Source organism: Pseudopipra pipra, chromosome 6, assembly GCF_036250125.1.
Source record: "Pseudopipra pipra isolate bDixPip1 chromosome 6, bDixPip1.hap1, whole genome shotgun sequence".
NCBI classification, from domain to species: Eukaryota; Metazoa; Chordata; class Aves; order Passeriformes; family Pipridae; genus Pseudopipra; species Pseudopipra pipra.
This window is the reverse complement of record NC_087554.1, coordinates 46,447,085-46,473,327: the sequence shown is the minus strand read 5'-3', so window position 1 is coordinate 46,473,327 and position 26,243 is coordinate 46,447,085.

The following is a 26,243-nucleotide window of genomic DNA, read 5'->3' as shown; positions in this document are numbered from 1 at the left end:
AACCATGATAAAATTCAGAAATGCCAAGTACTACTATGCTATCAGGCATTATTTGATTGGGAAAAATTGTGCTATGAAACTGAAAACTATTGGAACCCAATGTTGAGTCTGTGAGGGGTTGTTACCAGAGTTGTGTGATGGCTTGGGTTGTTATGCTATGTGTATATTGATCATTTTGAAAAGTAGCATTTTTGACTTGTAGAGATTCATATGAAATTCTTCTGGACATCTACTCACACCACCTGACAACTCCATGAATGATGCAAAACAATTCTCTGTATTTTATTAACACAGTACGTGAACAGATTATTTGAATATTTATCAATACTGTTTAATAGCAGATTTTTTGACTAATATGCAGGAAGGCATGACTTCAGATAAGCATTTAATTATAGTTACTGGGTTTATTAAATAGGTGTTTTGAACTATTTTAATTAGGCAGATTATACTTCTATGGTTAGAAATTGGAAAAACAATGTTCGGAAAGAACAAGCTAAAAGAATAAGAGGATTTTCTTACCCCCCAGCAAAATATTCTGGATGTTTAAAATAGATAGATGCAAACAAATCTGCTCTCCTCTGCTTGAGTTATAAAGTAACAAATCTTATCTGTGTGTAGATGATTATTTTTATCTTAAGTTATTCCTTCTTTCTACTATAAGGATTTAGTAATATTTTAGTTTTAGAAAACTTGTTTGAAGCCCAGTATTACTGTAACATTGGGTACCTCTGCTTTGCCAATTGATTGCAGTATAAACATCTAAAAGATGCAAATTTTTGATTTTTTAGGTTGAGTGTGCCTGGAGTGTTTACCAGGAACCAGTGTGGAGTTCTGCTGCAATGCTACAGAGAGCATCCCCCATGCATTGTGGGCAGAAGGTGCCATCCTTTGGAGGAAAGCACATTTTCTTTCAGATCTTTTGACAATTTGGTCTCTGTATGCAGAAGTTTCTGTTAGTAATGGCCAAGCAATTTGAGATGCAAAAAATGTATTTCACATCATCTGTTAAGAACAAATCCTTGCCTCTTATAGGATCAGCAACGGCGACAAGCTTCATTGCTAGTAAGCAAGCACAAATGGTGCTAGAATCATACTGGTCCACAACACATTACACTATTCTTTCTCTCTTTGCATCATACCAGTTGCTAACATAGATTTGACCAATGACAACAACTGTTAAACTGATGTTCAAATGCATTTTACCGTATGAAGTATAGTTGATAAAAAGGGTGAGGTACTAGAAAATAATCATAGGTTTTGAGTGAAGGGAAGGTCTGATGTTAAGGAAGCACTTTCAGAGAAAGGGTCTCAGACTGCAGTGTGCTGGACAGTGTTTAGTACACCCTAAACATAAAACCCTAAATAACTTAAGTCCTTGTTGTTACATTTCTACTGTGTGTCATGATGTCTTTTCTGTCTGTAGCACCATATACACCATGCAACCAGAGGACTGGAGCTCCTCTCCAATGAGTAAAGACACAGAGAGTTGAGTTTGTTCAGCCTGGAGAAGACAAGGCTCTGGGGAGAGGCCTTCCTGTGGCTTTTCATTTCTTAAAGAGGGCTTGTAAGAAAGATTGGAACAGACTTTTGAGCAGATCCTGTTGTCATAGGACAAGAGCTAATGGTTTTGAACTAAAAGAGGGTAGATTCACACTTGATAAAAGGAAAAAATTCTTTATTATGAGAATGATTAAGCACTGGCACAGGTTGCCCAGGGAAGCTGTGGCTGCCTCATCCTTTGAAGTGCTCAAGATCAGGCTGGATGAGGCTCTGAGCAAGCTCATCTGCTGGAAGATGTTCCCTACTCATTGTAGGATCGTTAGACTAGATGTTCCTTTCAACCCAAGCCATTGTATAATTCTGTGAAATTCAAATCTGTGAAGTCAGCTATTCTTGTGAAATATTCTGACTGCTAAAGGGATGTGGTCAAAGTCACAGTTTAAAAAGACTATCCTTTAGTCATATTTTTTTCTTAACCATTTTTCGTTCTCTTTTTCTTCCTTATGGTTTCAGTACCTACTGTGATTTTCCACCTGACCAATAGTCTTGACTAGCATTTTCTACAAAGGATTACTCTTTTATCAACCTGGTGTTCGGGCACTCTGAAGGTGTGCTTTAGCACCTTTAGCACTGCTTTAAGCATGAGACCTACTTAGTACTGGTGTATGTCTATCTGGCTTCAGTCAAACACGAAGTGAGCTTACATCTGCTTGAAAAAGATTATGTAGATGAGACCTTATTATCAATGGTAAATCAGGTCACTAGAGAAGAAAATTAAAGAATTATTTAAATTCTTAAAATATATTCTGTTTTTTTGAAAATCTTGACAATAATTTTTTTTCCAATGTCTTGCAATGATAAGTGCCAAGATCTCCTGGTAGATGAGAATCTTCAAGTTATATAACAATTTGAGTTTACCATATTCAGGAAATGTGAACTGTCAATTGATCCTGATCTTAAGCCTGTAGAGTCTTTACCATAGTACTTCTCATGAGAGAGTAATTCATTAGCCTTAATAAAGGCATACTGACTGAGAGTCATTTGTTCTTCACTGACTCCATTACAGATACGACTTAATTAAACCTATCTTTTCATAGCTAAATCAAGAGGAGATGAATCCCACTTCTGCTGAGTTTCTGATAACCTGAATCAAAAATTTTCCTGATGAAGCTTAGTCTATATGTATTCCTAAGATAAGGGCTTAAAATGATGCTTGATAAATGCTGCAGAATGATTTTGAAAAATTCTCATGAGTTTCTACTTTGTAAAACTTAGCAGGGATTGGTAGGATCGTTATCCATAATGAAATGGAATATATGGAATATTGTATTCCATACTGAAATACCAGAGATAATATTATTTCCATGGACAGAAATGCTGAACATATAATAAAACTGTTTCCACAGCATTATGAGTAGAATATATCTTCACCATTTTGCACTGGTGTCAGACACAGTTTACAATTTCACCTATATGCTATTGATGGTGTAGATCATTGTTCTACCTTCTGTTAAGTAATAAGATATATGATACATGCATTTGCGAGTATAAATTCTGTGTGTATGGAGTAATATATCTACGTATTTCCAGAGAGGAACATGCTGTCTTTCACAGAACATCTGTGATCAACTCAAGAGCTTTTAGTACAGTATAACAAAGCTTTAAAATACTGAAATAATATATATGGGTATACTTATACGGTACTTAAACACCTTCATTTGATCACAGCTGTTCCATTTGGTGTGCATATGTACTTGCATTTTAATCTGCAAAACCTCAGGTTTGTGAAAACCTTGACTGGTGAAAATCTGAAAAGCATATTTCAAGGTTTTATCTTCCCATTGATTAAGAAATGCTATAAAAACGTGTTGTGGGACATGGAATGTTCCATTAAGTTGTATAAATAAGTGAAACCATTTGTCCTTCTGATCCCCTTGCATGTAAAGGCTGTCAGGATAAAATGGCTGTTAGAGAAAATGGAACATAATTAGACTTGACTTATTCTAAATACTCTCAGTATAACTTAAAACTAAGGAAGCTTAATATTTAGGAAGAGGCAATTAAGATAGTAGTCTTTTTGCTTAACATTTCTCAGTGTTTCTTTGTGAAGCAGTTTGTTTATATTCAGTATAGGTTCTGTACAGAATAAAACAGGAAAATGCTGGCACTGCATTGGGAAAATGCTGGGGCACTGGTAGTTCAATATGACTGGTACTACAAAGGAGAGGTCTGCAATAATTTTGGTATTCCTCTGAAAAGAAATCCTTAAATCAACCAAGAACTGAAATTAATTCATTTTGGCTGAATAAGAATAACTAAGACAGTTAATTAGTTTTAGATTTCACTTGCTGAACGATTGTAAACAAAAGGAGAAATACATTCACCAATACAGACTGAAATGAAACAAAACTCTTTTTTTTTCTAATTTAAATTGGAATTTCCAATTGCATTAACTTTTTTATTTAGATTGTAGTGTACTGAGGGAAGAAACTTAATATAGTGTCTAGCATCTGCAAGTGTCTACTACGGACACTCTTCTCTGATACTCAATAAAACTGGAAATCTGCTTTTAGATAAATATTTATTTATCTTTATGCCAGTTAGGATGAAATTGTCAAAGTATTGAAAGTAATTTTTATTATTTTCTTGATTTAACAGGTTACTTGCCTGGCCATTAAATTTTGAATCAAAGAAGATAAACCTGACAAAGAAGCCTGCATATACAGGTCACTTTATCTCAAAGTCCGAAGGGAAAAAAAATCAAATAATTTTGCCTGATCTACTGTGATTTTCAATTAATATCTGTGAGTCATCATGAAGTTATAGGCTGCAATTAGTAGTATTTTAGATAGTGTTTTTAATTTGACTCAATCCCTTCCAACTCAGGATATCGTATGATTCTATGATTCCATGAACTGAAATTATGCCTGTAAATTTTAAGTCAAATGGTGGTGCAACATGATGATTCTTATTATAGTTTTGAATTTTTTTAAATATCTGTAAATCAGTACAAGTACACACTATCTCCTCTGGACTGGTCCAGATACTTCATCTTGTATTTTTTAGTTACAGCGTAAGTTATTTAATTCTGGAGTGGAATAGGATTTCATTCCAGTGAACATTTTGTGCATTTTTTCATTTCCTTGTTCTGTCACATCTCAATTTCCTTACTTCAAGTTTTTTCGTTTCCTTCAAAACTTGTTAGCCAACAGTCATCTCAGTTCTAATTGAATACATTAGATTCCTTTGGGGATGTAAGCATAATACATGAAACAGCAGGATTAATCAGAGTAACCCATCAGAACAAACAGACTTTGAGGCTTAGCTATAAGTTGTACAACAGTCACAGCAGATATCTTTACTGAATGTTTCTAAGCGAGATAAAACAAAAATGTAAGAGATTCATTGGTGTATTTGTGTATTTTTGTCCTTTGTCATGGAAAACATAATGATGAAGGATGTTTTGCTAGTGATGGCTAAATTCCTCTATGTTGCTGAAAGAATCCTTTAAGCTTTCTATGCTGCCTAAAGTGTCGTCAACTTTGTTTTCATGAGACTAAGTATAGGACTGATTAAGAGTGGTGTAATTAAAGATATACTCACTCTCAAGGTTTTCAACTGAGTGAAAATAAACAGAAAACACATAAGAAGAAATATAAAATTAAAATTTGCTTTGATGCCTCTGATTACTTCCCTGACAAACTAGGAAAAAAAACCCCCTTGGCTTCAGCATGGCCCATTTGACAAAATACACTTACAAAGAATATGGGTAATGCATTTATGGAGACACTAACAAGGTGAGACAAGACAGTGGGACTGAAACTACTCACAGTTTAAGGAGGGGGTAATGATACAAAACTCAAGAATTTAAATTAGAAATAATAAGATGTCAGAATTATATGTTGATAAAATCATGACCAAAACAAGGACTCCTTGGGATTGCTGCTAGGGTAACTGTCCTCGATTTTATTTAGAAACTCCAGCTTTAAAATGCCTGCTACAGTTGATAGGATAGATACAGTTCCCTTTTTCTGTTAAGTATATATCTTACTATACAACAAGTAAGATTCATGAAGATCAACTATTTCTCTCTGTTTAAACTTCCTTCTAGTCCAGATAGAGAAACTGAGTTGGAAGCATTTGTCATCTGCCAGTAGATCTGTCGCTCACAGTGAAAAGGGATGGATTATCACAAAGAATGATTGATTGGCTGAAATCAGACCATCTTTCTTATTCATGAAAGCCAACATGAATTTTGAAAAATCTCTTCGGATGTAATTTTTTTCTCAAATAATGGGTTTGAATTTTAGAGTTCATACTTCTTGATAGTATTCTTCTATCCATTACAGTTATTTTATTATTTGAGAGATATGATCAATTAACTAAGACTTATAAGGGGGTGGGGGTTGTCTGATATCAGATGAGGTAATTTGGCTTTGAAGGCACAATTGCTTAGTCACAAAAATATTTTAGATCTTAAAAACAAGTTCTGTTCACATATGCTAATGATAATATGTTTCTGTGAATATTTATGAACAGAAGTTTAAGAATTCTTCAAACACCTGACAAAATGTTTCCAAATTTTCCCGTATTTTAACTATTTTTGCTTGGTATTGGATATTTCTTTAAAAACTATTTGACTTCTCAGAATATTGGAATATCCTTTTTGTCTCATGTTTTTCTTCTCTGTTGTATGCTTTGTATCTTCCTATACTTGGCTGCACATGTAATTATATTCCCTGTAGCAACTAATCATCTCAAAATTCTTAGTATTTTAAAATACATGAAGATGTTTAAGACATTGAAATTCTGGACGTTCTAAATGTAATTTAGCTAATATTTTCCTCACTTTGAATCATGTATGCAACCTAAAAATAACTACTGGATGTGAAAAGCTGAAAGCCAAAGGATAATCTTTGAATAAACCTAAAAAGGGCTAAATGAATCTCTTACTGAGATTTTGGGAGAGAGATGAGTTCCAAAGTAGCATCCTGCCAATTTCTTAGGGAAAAAAACCAAACCAAAACAAGACAAACAATTAAAGTAGTTTTTATATTAAAAATAAAGTTAGTTTATTATACACGAGAAATATATGGGTAGTCTGATATTTCAATCGCTGGAACATATGAATAGCATATAAATGAGTGCTCAGTGAGCGTAGCAAATACAGAGAGCACTATGCCTTCATTCTAAAGTTATGCTCAAAAATATTTTTATAAGACAAATTAGTTTTAAAAATAATGGGATATAATCCATGAAAAGAAAATTTTTGTTTTGTTTTTCCCTTCTGAGCTATTATTGCTCAAATTAATAGAAAACTGAATGTTTGCTTGAGAATTCTGTGTCTTGCTTGTCTCACCTGCCCCCTTCTGCGTTTTCTGGCCTGTATCGTCCTGAAGTTCTTACACTGAAATGCATACCAGACAAAAATCATGATGCGCCAGTGAGGGTACCCCAGGAGTATTTGGAAGGACTGATAGGTCTGAGAAGGATGTTTCAAGAAACACAGACAAAAGAGCTCAAAGACGAGATACAGAAGAACTCAAAGATAAGAAAATTACAGTAGTGGAGTAATGGGATGAAGCATCATAAACCAGCCTCTCATTTTATGACCTCTTCAGCAGTGGATGATCTGGAAGAATGCATCTTTTTTATAAAATCAATATACCTATTCATGATGTTTGTAGTTGCATTCCTGATATAATAATTTTGGCCACAGTCATTTATTGTGTCATGCTAAGCTGAAATTAAACTGAAGGTGTTTTGGGTTTTTTTAGGTTTGGGATCTTTATCTTAAAATTTCTAAGTGTTTGATAGGTGGTTCTTAGACTCATTTGCATAAATATAACACAAGCTATGCTAACAAATCTAGACAGAAATATTCACTATACAGGCTGTGCTCTAAGGAATGTAAAATATGGATTCAAATACCAAGTCTACAGTTGAAACTACACATTTTCTGAATTTCTGGTGAAATCTAAGTAAAGTATTTTAAAGCTATGTGTAAATTCTCTTTTTGAGTAGGTTTGGTTGCTCTATACAGAATAACTTTGGTATTCTGACACCAACCTCACTTTCCTACTTCAGTTTGAGATGAAGAGAAGTGAAAAAAAAACTTTAAAGATGTATTATCCCCTCTCTGGAAGAGATACTATCCAAATTAACTGAACTCTAGAATTTCAAACTATCTAGAAGATGTAAGTCTTTTTATTTGGAACAAGTACAGCTAGATTTTATGCACAATTAATGAAATACAAAGCAAAGTAGTGAATATTGTATTTAATAATTCGGTTTAGTAAGCAATAATCTGACAGTTCTTAGAAGCATTTTAAAAGTGACACCAAGCTGGGTCCTTAGTCAGAAAATGTGAAATAAGTTTTCTGCAAGTCTTTGCAGTTTTCTGAAAATCTTCTCATATGGGAATAGCTGCATTCATTATGCATTTTACCCCTACAAGAGCAGCTTGCCAAGAAAAAACAATACTTGTCAAATCAAAATAGGAGACTGACTTTCAAAAGCATAAAATCAACCTCTCGGTGCATGAGATGCTAGAATCAAATTTCAAGCTTCTTGAAATATGCTGGGTTTTTAAACTCCTCTTCTTAATTTTTGTAGTTATGACCGTGTATGTTTTTCACACAGCTAGGAGTCTGGCTAATGCTAATCTACAGGACTGATCAGAGGACAGGTCTCTGCCTTCAGCGACGTATAAAAAAAAGTTAATGACAAACCAAAATGAAGCCATGGCTGATCGAAGAAAACCTAAAAGAGCAATTAGGCACCAACCTGGTGGGAAAGGATGGGACAACACACAGAGGACTTTTTTCTAGTGTATGTTGTTTAATCAAGGGGAGCTACAGAGCCAGGTGGGCTGAAGAGCATAGGAGAGAGTGAGACGAACTGGCTACAGAATCTGCAGAGTGCAGTGAAGGAGCTGCCCTCAACACTTTCCTTTCAGCTCATTTAAGCACATGCATTCACCTGTGAAAATTTACAGCGGGGAAGGTGTAAAAACTGAAAGTGATGATGTGCATACAAGAGTTTGAGGTCTTGATGGAGAAGAAGTAAGAAGAAGAAAATTGTTACCAAGATCTATATCTGGAGTTAAAAGAAAAAAATTAAAATGGCATTAAGGAGATCATAAAGGAAAAGGGAAAATATGATAATGACCAGAAAAAAGGATGGCAAGGATGAGGAAATATAGTTTTACACCAGCATCAACAAAGCAGAGTACTATGATTATGATCTTTTTGTCAAAAATATTCACAAGGCTGCTGTTAAAAAACAGAAAATAAAAATATAAACCCAAACCACTTCTTAGACGTGGTATCATAAAGTATCATGCTTTGGAAGTATATGTCTTCCAGAATCTATCTGCCACAAAGAAAGATAAAAGATTTGTTTCAGAGATAAATTTCTATTAAAGCTAGAGGTTTGTCAACCAGAAAGCACACTGGATTAAAACACTATTAATTATCCACAATATGAGTATGGACACTGAAATGCTATGACTGTGGGAAAATCCATTGTGACCTTTGCACTGGAGAACTGATTTCTAGGAGACACTGTCATAGTGCACTGGTGAGACTTTACATAAAAGCTCATTTATAATGAGTCTGCTATACAGAACTACTAAATAAAAACAGAGTTACTGTTTCATTTAATAAACATATTTACAAGGCCTACCAAAAGGCTGGAAAATTTGTATTGTTAGTGAAAACTGAAGGATAGAAAATTGAAGATTATGTGGAGAAAGTGTTTGCACTTTAAAAATACATCAATTTGGTATGTGACAGAAAGGGAAAAAAATTAAACTAGCCAAAAGATAATGCTGTTATAGGAAGAAATGGGTATAAACTGATGATGGGTACAAAAATTCAGACTGTAAACTAAAATAATAATTAAAATTAAAGAAATAAGCATCTGGAAAAAAACCCAAACAAATAAACAAAAAACCCCCCAAACCAAAACAAAAAGCCAACCAAACAAAACAAACAAACAAACAACACCAAAAAAACCCACACCCAAAAAAACAAATAAAAAGTGAAAAAAGCCCCTCTTAGTTGATGTGTTGAGAGGAAAACCTGTCTCTAAGATTGAGCTTGACTGACGTATGAAGTCTGGTAAATTGTGTACATATCAACAACACTGGGGAGACTGAATTTAATGATCGGAGATCTCTCTTGTAATCCTGTGTCCTTGGGTGTGAAGGCATCCTCATCCAATTGAAGATATTGTTCTTGTATCCCACAAACAAGCCTGAATACTTAGAAAAGGAGAAATAAAACTGAGATCCTTAAGGATAAACATAGGAGGCTCTTCATTCAAGATATGTCACTGCTGTCATTAAAGACAGTGATGTACTGCAGCGTCTCTGTCTCTGCAAGTGATAAGTGGTTTGAAATGTCAGTTCAAGACCTACATGACATTAGTGAAAATAAATCTTTTGAATATATAAATCCTTTGGCATTGGCACATCCAAGTGGAATGCCATTCCTGATTTGATTAATTTCTGACTCCACAGTTTTGCTGATTATTTTGAAATATTAAACTTTCAGATTTCTGGTTTCTCCAAACAAATTAAAAACAATAGTGTTTGGCCAATACTGATGAGGTTCTAGCTCAAGTCAAGAGAAAAATCCAATACTTCCTGTGAAGGATAAATTTTCTTGCTTATAGTATCAGATAAACCTATAGCATATATTGTAGGGGTTTATGGTATAGGGGACAAATACCTCTGCCAATGGGACAGAAGGGGACCTGTACTGCAAGATCATATAAGAATGCCTGGCAATACTCAAGGAGTTGAGTACTGTGGAGGAGTCCAAATGGCCTCCTCTTAGTGACATGCCTTGGATAACAACCAGTTAAGGGAGGACTGTGAGTATAAACTGTTGATGTGAGCAAACTACCTTATTATCTATCTCTAAGTAAGAGGATTTTAGCCAAAACTGATGATGTTATGAGGAAATCAGCAATGGTGAAATTTACTTAAGACAACCATCAACCTGATTAAACAGTAATCAAATTACTGTCATAAACCTTTGGTAGAAATGAAGAGTTAGCTAAGTATAAAATGAAATTAAATATAAAAGAACAAAAATTTGTAGCGTTGGGAAGTGACTTCAGAAATCCAAGATGTAAACAACAGTTTCATCAAACCTGTTTTAACTCTGCCAATATTTCTCCACAGCATCATAACACTGCCTCGGCTAGAAAGGATGTCCTCCCTGTTGGATGCCATGAGCTGACAGTATCCGGCGCACGCAGTGACAACATGGGTTGCAAGAAGAGGGAGATCCACACCTGGCGTTTGCATAGGTGACCTTGTAGGGGAAGCCTTCTCTCCACTCTGGGCATTATAAGGTATTGGGAACTGTGGAGCATCCCCATATTTTTTTAGGCTGAGCAGTTTTTCCTTTTGACATCTGCCATTTTTTTGTCTGTCAGTAGGTATTAATGTGCAGGAAACACTAATAAAAGTAGACAGACCAAGACCTTGCCTTCAAGGAACCATATATGCGTTGCCTTCCAGCGTATTTCAAATTTGAAAGCATTAGAACTTCAAAATAGTCTTTCCTAACCTGAATTCTGGACATGTTTATTAAGTATCTTACTTAAAAAACGTAGTGCTGCCTAATTCATAATCCCTTAGGAATAGTCCATACTCTTGTCTGTGTAAAGATTTTCATTTAGAAATCATTAAAAATTTTTCAGCCTTTTCAACAGTTTCCTTATGCTTAACAGGACGGTCAGTGGAGTTTGCAAACAACTTGTCCATATACATCTTAAGAAGGATTTTTTACCAGTTCCTTCTCTGTAACTTCTCGTAGGCTTCCAAACACTTGATGGATTTTCAGCTGAGCCACTTGTTTGAACAGTGCTCTTCAGCCCCTAACCAAGTCCCTAACCTCTAACCAAGACCCAAATAGTAGTTCAAATGGTACAGTAGATAATTGCACAATTCAATATTATCTCTTTTTGATAGTCTGATAAACACTAATAAGTATTACTTCCCTTAACCATCTGGCCACAGCCAGATAATATTGAAGTTAAACCTGAATTTTAACTTCTTGAAGAAATAATCAAATCAGTGTAAGCAGCAGCCCATGTGGAAAGTGTCTGCCTAGTAATTCATTATCACCAGCCTGTCTCTAATTTGCCAGTGTGCATGGCACCCCTACAGTAGTGTAAGAGAGGCAACAGATCATTTATATAAATTAAAATCAATAGGGGGCTGAGTATTGAGCTCAGTGGAATATCCTCTGGGTAAGTGGAAATTTTAGAGACTAAGGACTTAATCTTAGCTGCTTGACTTATTTTATCAAGGTAAGACTTAAAAAGATTAATTATAATTTATGAAATATTAATACCTGGAAAGCTTTTAAGCAAAGACATTATATTTCTGCAGAGTCAAAATGAAGGCTTTTTCAGCTTTCAAAGTAGTGTCAACATGGCAAACTTTTACAGCTTTAAAAAGCTTATTATTTTGAATCTCATTAATGGGGATTTTTTCTCTTTCCCTGACAACAATTTTTTTAATCAATTTATTGCCAAGAAGTATAATTTCTGATATCTTTGAAATGTATTTCTTGATCCAAAACCAGAAGGGAAAACAATTTTTCATTCTGTGATTCTATTAAAATGTTAACAATGTCTTTACACATGAAATTTCTCTCCTTGACTTTACTAGGAGCAGTGGTTCTAAGACTATAACTTAGAGCAGGTGAGAGTCTGGCCCAAGCCTTCATGCATATATGTATAGCAAGAGAATTAATAGATAGATAGATAGATGTGAATATTTCTGACAGTCAGAACATACAGACATCTGAAGGTCTGAAAAGTCCCTATTAATGTAATGGCTGCAGCACTGCATTTCACAGAAGAGTTAATGAGATCTGGGTGCATTGAGTGACATTTAAAGTAATTCAGCAAGCAAATGGTGGAGTCCCAAAACCCCTTGCTGCCAGCATTAGACAGAAAACACTGCTTCTCTCAATGGGTTAAAGTTGACAGGTAACAAAAAAAACCCCTTTCTTAAACAAGGAGTAGACAACAACTCATGCTAAAATCTACATTTGTTAGTTTCAAGACATATATTAGCCTCCCACAGAATCATATTATCATTTAATTTGTTCATTTCTGCCCTGACATCTTGTATTCTTGTCCTGTTTACCATTCTGCTTATTCTCCTTCAACCTGCATTATAAACACTTTGGTGCAGGAAATGTGTCTTTACTGATATTGTGAAGTGGGGTGCTTGTCTACTGTGTAGTGTGAGTAATACATAATGAGACAATCTGGGGCTTGTAAATCTAAATTAAATGTAGTTCTGGGAACCTTGGTATTATATATTGAATATTTTCAAGGTCCAGCACGTATCTGGAAAATGATTATATGCATGTGACCAATATGCAATTCCTAACAGATACTGCTGTCTCGTATAAAGTGTTTTGCTTTGAATTGAGCACAACTTCTATTTTCCGCACTTTGTTTCTAAGGATACAGTCGTGAACAGGGAACATTTTCTTCAGGAGCTCATCTGCTCCTGCTGCTTCTCCCTCACCTGAAGTCATAATCCTTTGTTTGTGGCTATAATCAGCTCAGCAGAAACTAATTGTGATGTCACAGGCAGAAGATTATGACTTCAGGGGTAGAACAAACAGCAGGAGCAGGTGACCTCTAAAACACAAGACATCTCTTTCCATGCAAAGATCGTTCAAATGAAAAATGGGAGAAAAAAGTGCCTATCTTTGAGAATAAAATGTTTGTTCGGATTTATAGAAGGCATTAATTGGATTGCAAGAGTTAATTTGAAGTGAAATTCTCTGTGATTATACCAGGAAGAGATAATATATTCAGTAGCAGCTGAATTACTAAGTTTGCTTTCTAATTTCTCATTTGATTAAATGACAAATACAACTACTGATGTAATCAGCAACTTATCTATCTTTTCACATAAGACTGGAACCATGTAAAAACTCATTTCTTCTCTAGATGACTTTTGCTGTGAACACAGCTGTAAAATGAGTCAAATTTTTTAAGGTTTCTGCTTTTTCCCTTTCATGTAGTGAACTGATCAGAAAGATTTGTATTTGATAGCTTTTTAAGGGAATGTTTGCATGAATTAACAGCTTTTTATATGACAGCATTAAAGAATCAGAGTTGGTTTGTGTGTTTGTTGTTTTTTATTTCTTTATTTTGTGTAATAGTCAGAAGTTTGGTAATGCAATATTACTTGTATTAAGCATATTTTTTTCTTCTGAGTAAATGTAGCTGAGCATTTTAAACAGCATTTTAAAGTTTCATAGGGAAGCTTCTTGAGATCAATTCCCACTTAAAATCCCCATTTATAGCACAAAAGTGGTTCCATCACCATGATGGACTTATCTGCAGATGATGGATCTGTGCTCCATGTGAAAAGAATGTATCAACAAACATGTTGGTTTTGGTGGTCTGGATACCAGTCTATCCAGAGGATGACACTCAGAGAATAGGTTTTTTTATTATTATTAATATTTGTTCCTAAGGTAAGACTTTCTTTTTAGTATGAGAGTCATTTATTCTGATGTGTTATTTGTGAACAGCTTCACATCTGCATCATAGATGTGAACTTTACTTAGATGATGGGCTTCTTTAGAATATAAAGGGGCTATTGCTTAACACTGAATGTGTATTGAACTGTAATCTTCTCACAAATTTTGTGCCTAGTAATGCTAGCCACCAAAAATTTACAATTTCAAGATTTTTTTTATTGAAGGCAGCCAAGGTAAAAGTGTAGGTCTGCTGTGGGAGCTCAGATAAACCATTCTGTGTCAGTTTTGTGATCTGTAAATTGGAGAATATAAGCACTTTTTTTTTTTTTTGGAGATCAGTGGCTACAAAAGTGCCAACATATAGTACGAATTAGCATAAGAAAAAGGAAGAAAAAATGTTTTTTAGAAGTTATAGGATTAAATTGTAAAAAAATATCATTCTATTGTTACGTAATTTTTTCCAGGTAGCACTAATAAAAACAAGAAAGCATGGGAAAGCAGTAGGCAATTAAAAGAAACCTTACTTTGTCATTCCCAGATGCTGTAAGTGGCAGCTGGTAATAGAGTATTCTTGAATAGACAGTTTAATAAACACTATGTTCCTCAATGACATATAAATTAACTACAGCCTTTTTACAGATTTAATATGCAAACATATTTCTTTTGATAAATGTCCAGTCTACTATGCACATTGGTGGAGAGTAAAATTCTCCCAGCCTTTCTCCTGACCTTTTACAAGTTCTAAAATCACTGATAACAAGAATTTGTTTCCAATTTAATCTCACCAATTATGATTATTCCAGGGCAGAGCACTGTAGATATAATGCTCATTGACATAATAGCACAGATGAGCCAAATGCGAAAGCTTCTAACAACATAACTTGGAACAAATCCGTATCTCTTTATGTCCTATTTTTATATGCAAAGAAAAGCAACACTGTAAGGATTTTAAAGTTTTTATCATTATGTACACAGTAAATGCATTTATGGAAAATCTTATTAAACAAATTCCAGGCTTCAGGAGGAAATAAAACCTTAATTTAGTTCCCTATTCTACCGCAGCTCATATTTAACTTCATCTGGCTCGTGCCTTTACCTTACAGCAAAAAAACACATAGCTTCTTATATCAATAAAAATGGTGTCATTAAAATGTTTAAAAGCTTCTACCATGAGAGTAGTAAATATTTGAATAACTTAATCCATATAAGTTTTGGATTTATCCAGAAACTATGTGAGCAAGAGACCTCTACCATTCAGGTAACAAAACGTCTTTAAAGGGAATCTCTTACATGGATTAGCATACCTTAAGAAATGCAAGGGGATCAATCTAACTCATCAACCTTTGAACTTAGCCTTTCAGAACATTATATGCGGAATCAAATTCCATTATATTTCCAGTAAAGCAGTTTGTGACTTGTGGGTTAGGTATTATTAATAATAACTTTGTATTGGATGAGGTTTAAGCTAGTAAAATTATTAGAAGGGTTATTAGGAAAATTAATTTTCCAAAGTTTCTCACAAGTTTTGGAACACAGAGCACTAGCCCAACAACTTCTTATCTGTTACATTTCAAACTCCTTGTCTAAATATCCTAATGTATGATTTAATTTTTATTTGAGGTACTTTGATTGGTGAACGAGAGCACAGTAAATGGCTTTAGTATACACATTCATTTTTCTTCTTTGACATATGAAATACAAAACAGGCCACACTAATTAATCAAACCTGTTAGCATACTGGGTGGGGTTTTGTTTTCTTTCTTTTTAAATGATTTATTTCTCCCCTTTCTAAGTAACTTCTCCTGATGTTCACTACTCTGGCAGCATAAAGTGCAATTTACATTCTTTGAGTAACAAATTTGATTAGACAATCATATTAGACATCTTCTCTCGAAGGATAAGAGCAGACAAGGAGACTAAAAGTCTGAAATCCCTATAAAGTACAGTCCAAAATGTTTGGTTTTGCCTTGATTAACTGAGGAGATTGGTGATACATATTGAATTACAGCCACATTTAATAATGAATTTACATGGACTCTAATCCTCCTTGATTGTACTGATTCAATGATGTGTATTTATCCACCTAATAAAACTGTTCATTTGATGAAGTTATTGACATTTCAAAACTACCATGGTCTGTATACCTTATATTACAATGAACTAATACAGAGGCAACTAAGTAGGTTTTCACAATAGAAAAAGAGAAACACACACAAATTAATATAAATATAAAATCAGTTTTAATGACAGCTGTTTGTGTATCCATCAGGGAGAAGCCCAAAGGCTTCTGTACTGCACTGAAGGAATAGTTACATTTCTGGAAGAATTTGTAATGAAAAGCTAGAACTCGTTTCGCTAGGAAGGCTTTCTGGCTAGGTGGTGGCTCTTTCTCAAAGGTATCTCTGGATGCTTTCTTCCCCACCCACCCCCATAGCAAAAGAAATTCTCTGCTTTGCTCTCTGGTATGCAGACAGATAACATGTTTGCAGACATGTTCAAGGCCTCCTTGGGCCAGAGAGAGTGGGGGAGGAGAGAGAGAAGTTATAAAAAGCCTTGGAGAAGGAGGGGCATTGCCTTTTGCACCTGAAGGTCCAATTGAAACTGCATCATAAAAAAGTGGTCCTTGGATCTGAAGCCTTTTTTTTTGAATCATTGCACAGCCTTGGCATTCTTGGGAAGAATTCCTGTATATGTTTACCTTACAACCACCTTGACAAATAAAGAAAAGAGCTTTTAAGGAAGAATGGGAGCAGTTTGTCCAGTGTAACTTTTTTTCCTAGGAAACAGCCATCAGTGGAAACTTAGCCATCTGCTTTTCATACATGTCTGGTTTCTCACATGCGGTTCAGTTTTTTTGTGACAATGTTACTAGCGAAAAAGAGATATAAATCACTTGTGCTCGACTTAGTGGTACTACAAAACTCACACAGTGTCTTATTCCCTCCATATTCCTTTCCTGACAAAAGATATAATCCATTCATAATAAAGACAAGACCATTGGGACAGATACTTTGGCAATGTAGTTTGTTTTAACATGGACTGCAAACACAGTTGCTGTCAGAAGGTCTCCATTTTCCCTGCTAGCTACTGCATCTTATTTAAATTCCCAGTAATCTGAGAGAAATCCATTAATAATTTGCAATAAATTCAATTGTTAATACACCAGTAAACCATGTATTATTTTCTTAATGTATGGTAATTACAGGAAGTTCTCTTCTAAATAGCACAATTTAATGCACTGTGAACATTTGAGAGTTCAATAGTCCTAAAAGTTTCAAGAAACACATTTTTGTCTTTCTTTATATAGCTGAAACTTAAAGAAAACCAAGAAACCAACCATCACCACCAAAAAACCCACAAAAAAACCAAAAACCAACCAAACAAAAAGAACCTGACACCCTGAAAAAAAGAAGCCCTACTAACCCCAACAAACTAAAAAAAAAATAAAAAGAAAGCCCAAAACGCCCAGACCAAGGAAGAATACCTCATTACATAAATCTTTGTATATTTATTATTGCTTTAACTTTTGTAAATATTTAAAATTATTTATAAATTCTGATTGCCAAATACTTTATTTTCTATAACATATAATTTAAAACCAAGGGCTTATCGTATACTCAGTCCTGATCCATATGCAATTATACTTTTTCTGCTTTGTTTTCTGTCAAAGTCAACATGAGCTTTTTGACTATGATTCTCATACTACTTGAAATCCTGATCTCTAAGAGTTTTTACTTTAAAATTCTGCCCCTCAGAAGTGTCCATATATTTTTGTGGAAGTTGTCTTATATGTTTTTGTGTTGTTTTTCTAGTCTCGTATGCTATTGTTGATGGCACGTATGAGAGTACCAGACAAAGCCCTTGAGGCATTGTTGTAAATTCCTTGGGTTTCCCAGAACAGCATATTGGACTTCCAGCTTCCCCTAAGTATGGTGATGCAGAATCATAACATATGTAGAAGATTTCCAGAGATAATTTTGTGACTCCGGTACCATGTCTACCATTTTGGCCAGATAGAAGCTAATGTGCCACTTGGTTATATCTGTCAGCTAGGGATGAAATGAATTGCTGGGTCAATTAGTAGGACAACAGGGCTAAACCTCTTCCGAGAACGGGGAGTTTTCACAGGGAGAGCTGGTAGATGGAGCTCAAGGCTACTGAGCAGGTGCCGTGGCTGGGTGGGACAGGGAAACCTTCCTACTGCAGCCCTCACCTCCAGCACCTCGGATCCCACTTCACATGCTGGAATAGGATGCAGCCCTCATCTCCAACACAACAGATCCCCCTTTAGATGTTGGAATATGATGCCCCAACATTGTCAAACCAATTAAAGTTCAGAACATCTTCATTTTCATCCAGGTCTACACCTTAGAGGATTATGTAGATCTTAGTGATGTAAAGTTAATTCTTCATGGACTCATGAGATGCTAATATTTGTTCTTATGCAATTTAATTCAATTCTGTGGTGGTGTATGTGGTCCTGTCACATGCCTCATTTCTGGAAAAGTCCATGTTGTGGAAAGGAAGATTACGTATTAAGTTTCAAGAACAAAAGAAGGAGCTAGAAAGATGAGGAATAAAAGTTGCTGCTCTAATGAGGAAAAAATCACCAAAATCACAAGTCACAGTTAAAAGTTCCTGTACAGAAAAGTGTAAGTTACTATGATTATAATGAGATGACTGTAAAAAGACAAGGAGAAAAAAAGAGACCATCAGATAGGAACATAAAAAAGTAAGCCCAAATGTACACAACTGAATCAAAGGTCCCTCTGTGCTGACATTCTGTTTCTGACAGTTGCTAATACCAAATCTTAGAGGTGCCCAGGAACAAACCAAGTGCACAGTCCTGCTCCTCAAGAGCATTCTTCTCTTCAGCTATTTGTGACCCAGTGACTTTTAAAACCAGATATACCATCAGTTGTTTCATAACTTAGATGAGACCACAGAATCACAGAATATTCTGGGTTGGAAGGGACCCACAAGAATCATCGAGTCCAAGTCATAAGTGAAAGGCCTTTACAGAGATCAGACCCACAACACTGGCATTATTAGCACTGTGCTCTAACCAACAGAGCTAATCTCAGTCCTAAACAATGGCAAATAAAGGGAATTGTGAGGCACACTTGGACATACAATCAGTGGAAGCCTTGAGAAAACAGTATCCCACTCAGTGATTGTATTTAATTACAGTAGAACATGAGATCTTGCTTCCATTTAAGGGAGATTTGCATCTCAGATGACCATATTGTGGTTTATGCCATCGCAGCTTATCACTGCTTGGCTGAATCTCCCAGTAGCATGAGAGCTCATCCCTACAGCTGCACACAATTTATTCTCTCTGTCTCCTCCTCTCCTCCCTCCTATTCTCACTTTGAATGGCTGATGGCATCTGGGTATAAGTCTTTATGGGGGTGGACATTTAAGCTGAAATAACTCACCCCTTTACCACCTACTCTTGTCTTTGTATTTCTTTTTATGAGCTTGGTATTCTCAAGCTGTTTCTCCTTCTCTATGAGCAGAGATGATAACTTTAAAGGACGATCCTTATGGAGACTAATTATTTTTTTTATTTTTTTTTTTTTAGAAAAAAGCATTATCACTAAACTGTCAAGTTTAAACAGTCAGAGCCACATAACGAGATGCCTGGATTTAGAGTTTTCTGTGTGTTTTTGTTCAGTTGGTAATTTTTTATTTGGTTTTTCTTTTTTTGGTTTAGTTTGGGGTTTTTTTCATTGGTTGGTTGGGTTTTTGTTTTTGTTTTTTTTTTTTTTTTTGAGGTGGGGCTTTTTTTTGTCAGTTTTTTCTTGACTCTTTTTACTTCTTTATTTATCCCACTTGAATAGGTACACATTTATTCCTAATACTAACAAGGAATTATTTCTGTGAGACTGATCATATACCCCTAATTCTGGTGCCATATCTTGATAATAGAAATTGTTAAGGTAGGAACATAAGTGTGAACATTGTGAATAAGGAGTGAATTGACACTACTAGAAAAAGTTGTATATGCTTGTCACCCGTGTGTCCTGGGGAGGTGGGGTATGTCACTGTGTTAATGCCTTTCTCTGCGTGTGTGGTTAGAGATTTAGGATTAGTAACAGAAGGTTGTTTAGGTATATTTAACAGTTTATTAACCTTTTGTGAGCATTCAGTATTGTCAGTCATCTGCAGTTTACAATAAATAGCCAAATTGTATAGCTCACTAATTGCCAATTTGCCATGCAATGCCAACATTTTAATAAATAATTTAGATCCTTATTTGATTTTTGCTCACACAATCAAATCAGAGAATCATAGAATATGCTGAGTTGGAAATGAGCCATCAGGATCATCAAGTCCAACTCCCAGCCCTGCACAGGACACCCCAAGAGTCACACACACCATGTGCTTGAGAGGATTGTCCAAACGCTTCTTGAAATCTGTCAAGCTCAGTGCTGTGACCACTTCCCTGGGGAGCCTATTCCAGTCCTACATCCAAGTCATTTATGAAGATGTTGATAGGCCTAAGATAGAAACCTTCAGACCCCCACAAGTGACTTGACACTGACCTGATGTTACCCCATTCACTATAATTCTTCGTATCCAACCTATGGGCCAGCTGCTCACTCATTGTGTAACACAGTTATTCAGCTGTGTGCTGGACATTTTATCCAGAAGGATACTGTGAGACACAATATCAAAAGCTTTGCCAAAGTCCAAAGATATTACGTCTACTGTGTTTCCTAGATGATGGAGTAGTTTTGACCTATGACAACTCCCACTGCTCTCATTCCAGTTTCATCTCTGGCGGTTGATATTGGTTTATAAAGTTTAGGATTTGGGAAGTCCTGTGGCTCTTGTCACTTAATACTGGTAGAAGAAATCTAGTTTCAAGTAATTTTTAGAAGTTGTTATATGGGCTGACAGCTCCTGAAGTCTAGTTTAGGTATCTCAACAGAGTTATTAAAATGATAGGGCATAAAGTCTCTACCTCAGTCAGCAACTCAGTATACAACAGGGCTGCAGAGAAATGTCTGCTTGCTTCTTGTATATGAGAAAAACACAAAATTATACATGGTAGATTACTAGTTTCTAGGGTTTCTATCTTAAATGAAAGAATGTAATACCTCACATGGTGTGTAAAGTAGGACTGTCTTAAACTGCTGAAATAAAGTGTATTTTTCACGTGCTACAGAACTAGCCAATGACATGAATTACTATTTAATGTCACAGTTAAGATCTGTGCTATATCCAGCAAGTCAATATCTATGTATATATATATATATATATATATATATATATATATATATATAAGATTTAGCAAAGATTTCACTAGGGAGGATGATTCTCTGCCCTTTGCAATGTCTTTTGCACTTTCCTATGAAGCATCTAGTATTTTCAGCTGTGAAAATGCCTGTCAGCATACTACAGGAATAATAGTTTTGACTGAGAGGGACAAGTCCTACTAAAAGAAAAATAAAGGAGAGACTTTTATAAAGAGAGGAAGTAAACATGCGAAAGACAAAATCCTTAGTGAGACTCTCTGATTTAAATAAAAATGTTATCAGTTATTTCTCAAGTGATAAGGAAGACAATATCATTACACAATTTATTTTCATTTGCACTTCATAAAAAAATTAATCAGAATATAAACTTGTTAAAGTGATTCCTAATCTGGTTTAAGGTGCAGCAGTGAGAAGTCACCTTCATTAAAAGAAACATCAGCTAAGGGCATAAATAGTATTCCTTTCTCATTGCCCTATACTTACATGTTATAGATACTTATTTTCTTGATGTTAGTAGATAGCACCTTGATTTTTACTTTCTGTTTGATATGTGTAGGAATTCACTTGTTTGTTTGTTTGATTGGTTGGTTTTTGTTTGTTTTTGTTTGTGTTTGTTTGTTTGTTTGTTTCTAAATGGGTATGAATATGGAGAACTCTCTAGCTTGACTTACTGTAGCATAGGAAAACATGATAGTTCCAGGCATATATACTGTAGAATAAACTGATTTTTTCTGCACCAGCTGAACATCCTGTCACCCATTTTTCTGGAATTGTGGAAGCATGGTCTTCTGAAATGACCCTAAGCAGGTATGAATTAAGTTGTAAATTTACAATGACTGTTTCATAGGTTTAGAAATCTAGTTTACACATAGTTACAAAGGGAAATTTTAGATTATATATGTGTTTTAACCCGGATGAATCTCGCCCTTCATGTATGATAACCTTCACTCTTTTAATTAGTTTAAAGATTATCTGAGATATATGTTCTCTATAAAGTCTCTTAGTAACTTCATTACTTTGTGTATCTGTATGCTTTCATCTTTATTATATTGATTTTTCAAGTTCACACAAAAACATTTCTGAAATTTGTCATTCTCTTGCTATGAAATGGACATAATACTATAAAATAAGGGCAGCAACACTTAAAAATTCGACGCTGGCTTGAATATAACCACCTTTACATCCATATATATATATATATAATTCTATGATATTATGAAGAAGGCTGCTCAGGAAAATGTGCAATATGAAGCATATTTATGTACTATACTGATAGGTCATTCATCTATATTGCTGTAAATTAATTTTTCTGACAGCAAGGTGCCTTTAACAGGTTTTCAATTAGTTCTTAATTATTGTATTCTGTAGCAAAGATATTAAAAAATTTCATTTTCTGTGAGAAAACTATGACAAAAGAAAAAATAAGAAGAAAATATGATAAAAAAATGATATTATAAAGATGTCAGTAGAAGAAATTATATCCAAATCCACTGGAGTACAAGATATCTGAAAAAAACTTATTTCATTGGCTTATTGTGAAAGAGAACTACTTGGATAAGTACCACGTTTCACAATGGCATTCAGTCCCTGGTAGAACTTAGAACTAGAAATATTCTTAAGGCCCTATCTGAGGGTCCAGCTACAGTGCTGTAGTGCAGAGCAATATTACAGACACCTAACTAGGATGTGGACACAACACAGAGCAAAGCCTAGAAATAATAGCCCAAGTCCCAGAAGCATAATCGATATGACTATATTATTTCCATTTGTGAACCTCACTTACTTGAGAGGTGCAGGTATCCCAGGACACTTCTATATGATTTAGTCATATTGTGAATATTATTCTGAACTGAGTCTGGAGAAGAGTTTTAAAAGATTTTTCAGCATCTCAGCTTCTCCATCAGTTCCATTTGTGATCATGATATTTATATATGACTCAGAACAGATTGGAAGACCTAGATCATTGAAGTGTAAAACACTTTGAACACTGTAAGCGGATTGCTATATAATTATATAGTAATTCTGAGGAAAATAGATTTAAAATTATAAGTTCTGAGAATAGTGAGGCAAACAAAGGTAGGCATGCATAAGAAAATTGTTTTGATATTATTAGACATTTTTTTTAAAGAAATAATTTGAAATCATCCACATTTTGATAGTCAAAGTGTTCTCACTTGTACCTTATTTAGAAATGGTCACAGGCAGTTATAAAGTTCAAGGTAATATTCAACTCCATTTGGATGTTTCCATCTCTTTAGATTTACTATCTCTATCTTCACAGGAGCTTGTAGATTTGTAGTAATCACATTTATGGTGGGTTGACCTTGACTGGATGCCAGGTGCCCACTCAGCTCTATCATTCCCAAGCTGGACAGGGGAGAGAGTAAGATTGAAAACAACTTGTGGGTATGGATAAAGCAGTTTATTAAAGCAAAAGCAAAGCAAAAACTTGTGCGCGCAAAAGCTAAGCAAAAGATAATAGGATTTATTCTCTGTTTCCCTGAGCAGTGATGGGCAGCCACTTCCAAGAAGCAGGGCTTCAGCATATGTAATGGTTCCTTAGCAGGCAGCCATTGGAGGTAAGGAGTGCTCCCCTTCCTACTCCTTTCCTTACCTTTTGTATCTGAGCTGACGCCATATGGTATGAAATATTCCTTTGGTTAGTTTGGGTCAGCTGACTTGCTTATGTCCCCTCCCAGAAGGAATGTTACAGTACTGATAGTGTGCTCAGCAGTAGCCAAAATACTGATGGGTTATCAACAACCCTACTAGCTACCAATGCAAAGCACAGCACTGTGAAAGCTGCTATGGGGAAATGAACTCCATCCCAGCCAGACCCAATATAACATTGTATTATAATTCAGCATCTTCTACATAGAAGGATTGAAATGACTCCACATTCGTGGGAAGAGGCTGTTTTAGTGATCTTTGAAAGAGAATGGAAAGACCATCATTGACAAAACACTTCAGGATAACTCTTTCATGGAAAGTCAAAAGACTCAGCTATGGCTTGTAAGTCGTGTCTTTGGGGGCTTGTTAATTTTCACTGTGCAAATAATCAAAGCAGATTGGAAAACCATTTAGGCATGCAGGGAACAAAGTGTGTGAAGAAATGACACCTGTGAGTGAATAAGCATGTGGTTTCAAACTGGGGTCTGACTGAGACAGATCAACCAGCACGAGAGGGGGCAATCCAGGACTCCTCAGAAATGCAGGATTGAGCAGACACAGAGACATTAGGTATTGGCATCAGTCAAAGATACTAACCATTGTAAATGCTGGAGTTAAGCATTCTGACATTGCACAAATGTGTTAAGAGTAGAAGAATCAGCTAGGTCATTGAGTTCCTCCACAATCAGTAAAAATTTTTTGTTCAGATAAGTCTAGAGAACTTGTAAGTTTTCTGAACACCAGACACCTTGCTTGAGACCCTTGCTGTTGTACGACTAGTTTTTTGTGTCTCTTAACTACCAATATTGAACAAAGGGTTGCTTTTATTCTGAATAGTTCCTCAACCTAGACAGGAGTTACCAATGACTACTGTACTGATACAGTAGTGATAAAAGGCATGGATGTAGCCAGAGAGACATCCAATCATAAGACCTATTTTCCTGCAATTTGATCTTTTAAGAGAGGTGCTGGAACCTCTGATACTAAAGATTTTTAAAACTGCACTGAACAAAATACAAGGGAGAATATTCAAAAGACCAATATTGTCCTACTAGATAAATGAAGCAAGTGATCTATTTCATCTCTTTAACCTTCACTTCCATCTGATAGATTTTTTAAGAAAATCCTGTACCTACAAGTTCCATTTGAAAGAAACATTGTGTTGGAAAAGATCTCTTGAATTACTGGATTTAGTTTCCTGCTCTTACAGGCAATAAAATGAGATAAAACCTGTCAATTGCTCTCTATCACAGGAAAAATGTTAGCACATCAGGGAAAGAGATTGTTGTCAAATTTCTACCCTGCCTGAGGCTAGTGGTATTTATAAAAGAAATCTTTTAGAATAAGTTTGTCAAACCAACCTAACAAGTTTTGGATCTTGGAAACCTCCATAAAAAGCTTCATACAGACTTTTCAGTATCAGTGCTCATTAATGCCTACTTCTACTATGCTGTATAGAAGAAGCAAAAATATAGCTGGAAAAATATAGATCGTAGATACTGCTGAGATTTTGCCATGGTGATAGCAACCATTATTTAGTAACTAATGGTTTAATTTCATGGAAGAACACATATAAATTTCTTTCATATATAAAGCATATTGAGTAGCACTTTTTGAAATGGTAACAAGATCATTGAATTCTCTGCACTTGCTGAGAGTGACCTTACTAAGGAGATATTGGTACATAAGTCTCAGTGAGTATAACAGCAGAATATCACTAAATACTCAAACCTGAATGGCAAAACACCTTCTGTAGTCACAGAATCATAGGTTGGAAAGGATTTTTGAGATCATTGAGTCTCCAGCTCTTAACCGAACACTGCCAAGTCTACTAATAAACCATGTCCCCAAGTCCAACATCTACACATCTTTGAAATACCTTCAGGAAGGATGAAGCAACTACTTCCCTGGCCGGTCTGTTCCAATGCTAGACAATCCTTTTGGTGAAGAATTTTCTCCTAAAATCTGATTTAAACCTCCCCTCGTGCAACTTGAGACCATTCCCTCTTGTCCTATCACTTGTTACTTGGGAGAAGAGACCAAACCCCACTTGATTACATCCTTCTTTCAGGTCATTGTAGAGAGTGATAAGGTCCCCCTTGAGACTCCTTTTCTCCAGGCTAAACACCCCCAGCTCACTCAGCCACTCCTTATAAGACCTGTGCTCCAGACCCTTCACCAGCTTTGTTGCCCTTCTCTGGACTCACTCCAGCACCTCAATGTCCTTCATTAAACCTTTTGCTAGTATGTACAACAATTTCAGGCTTGGTGC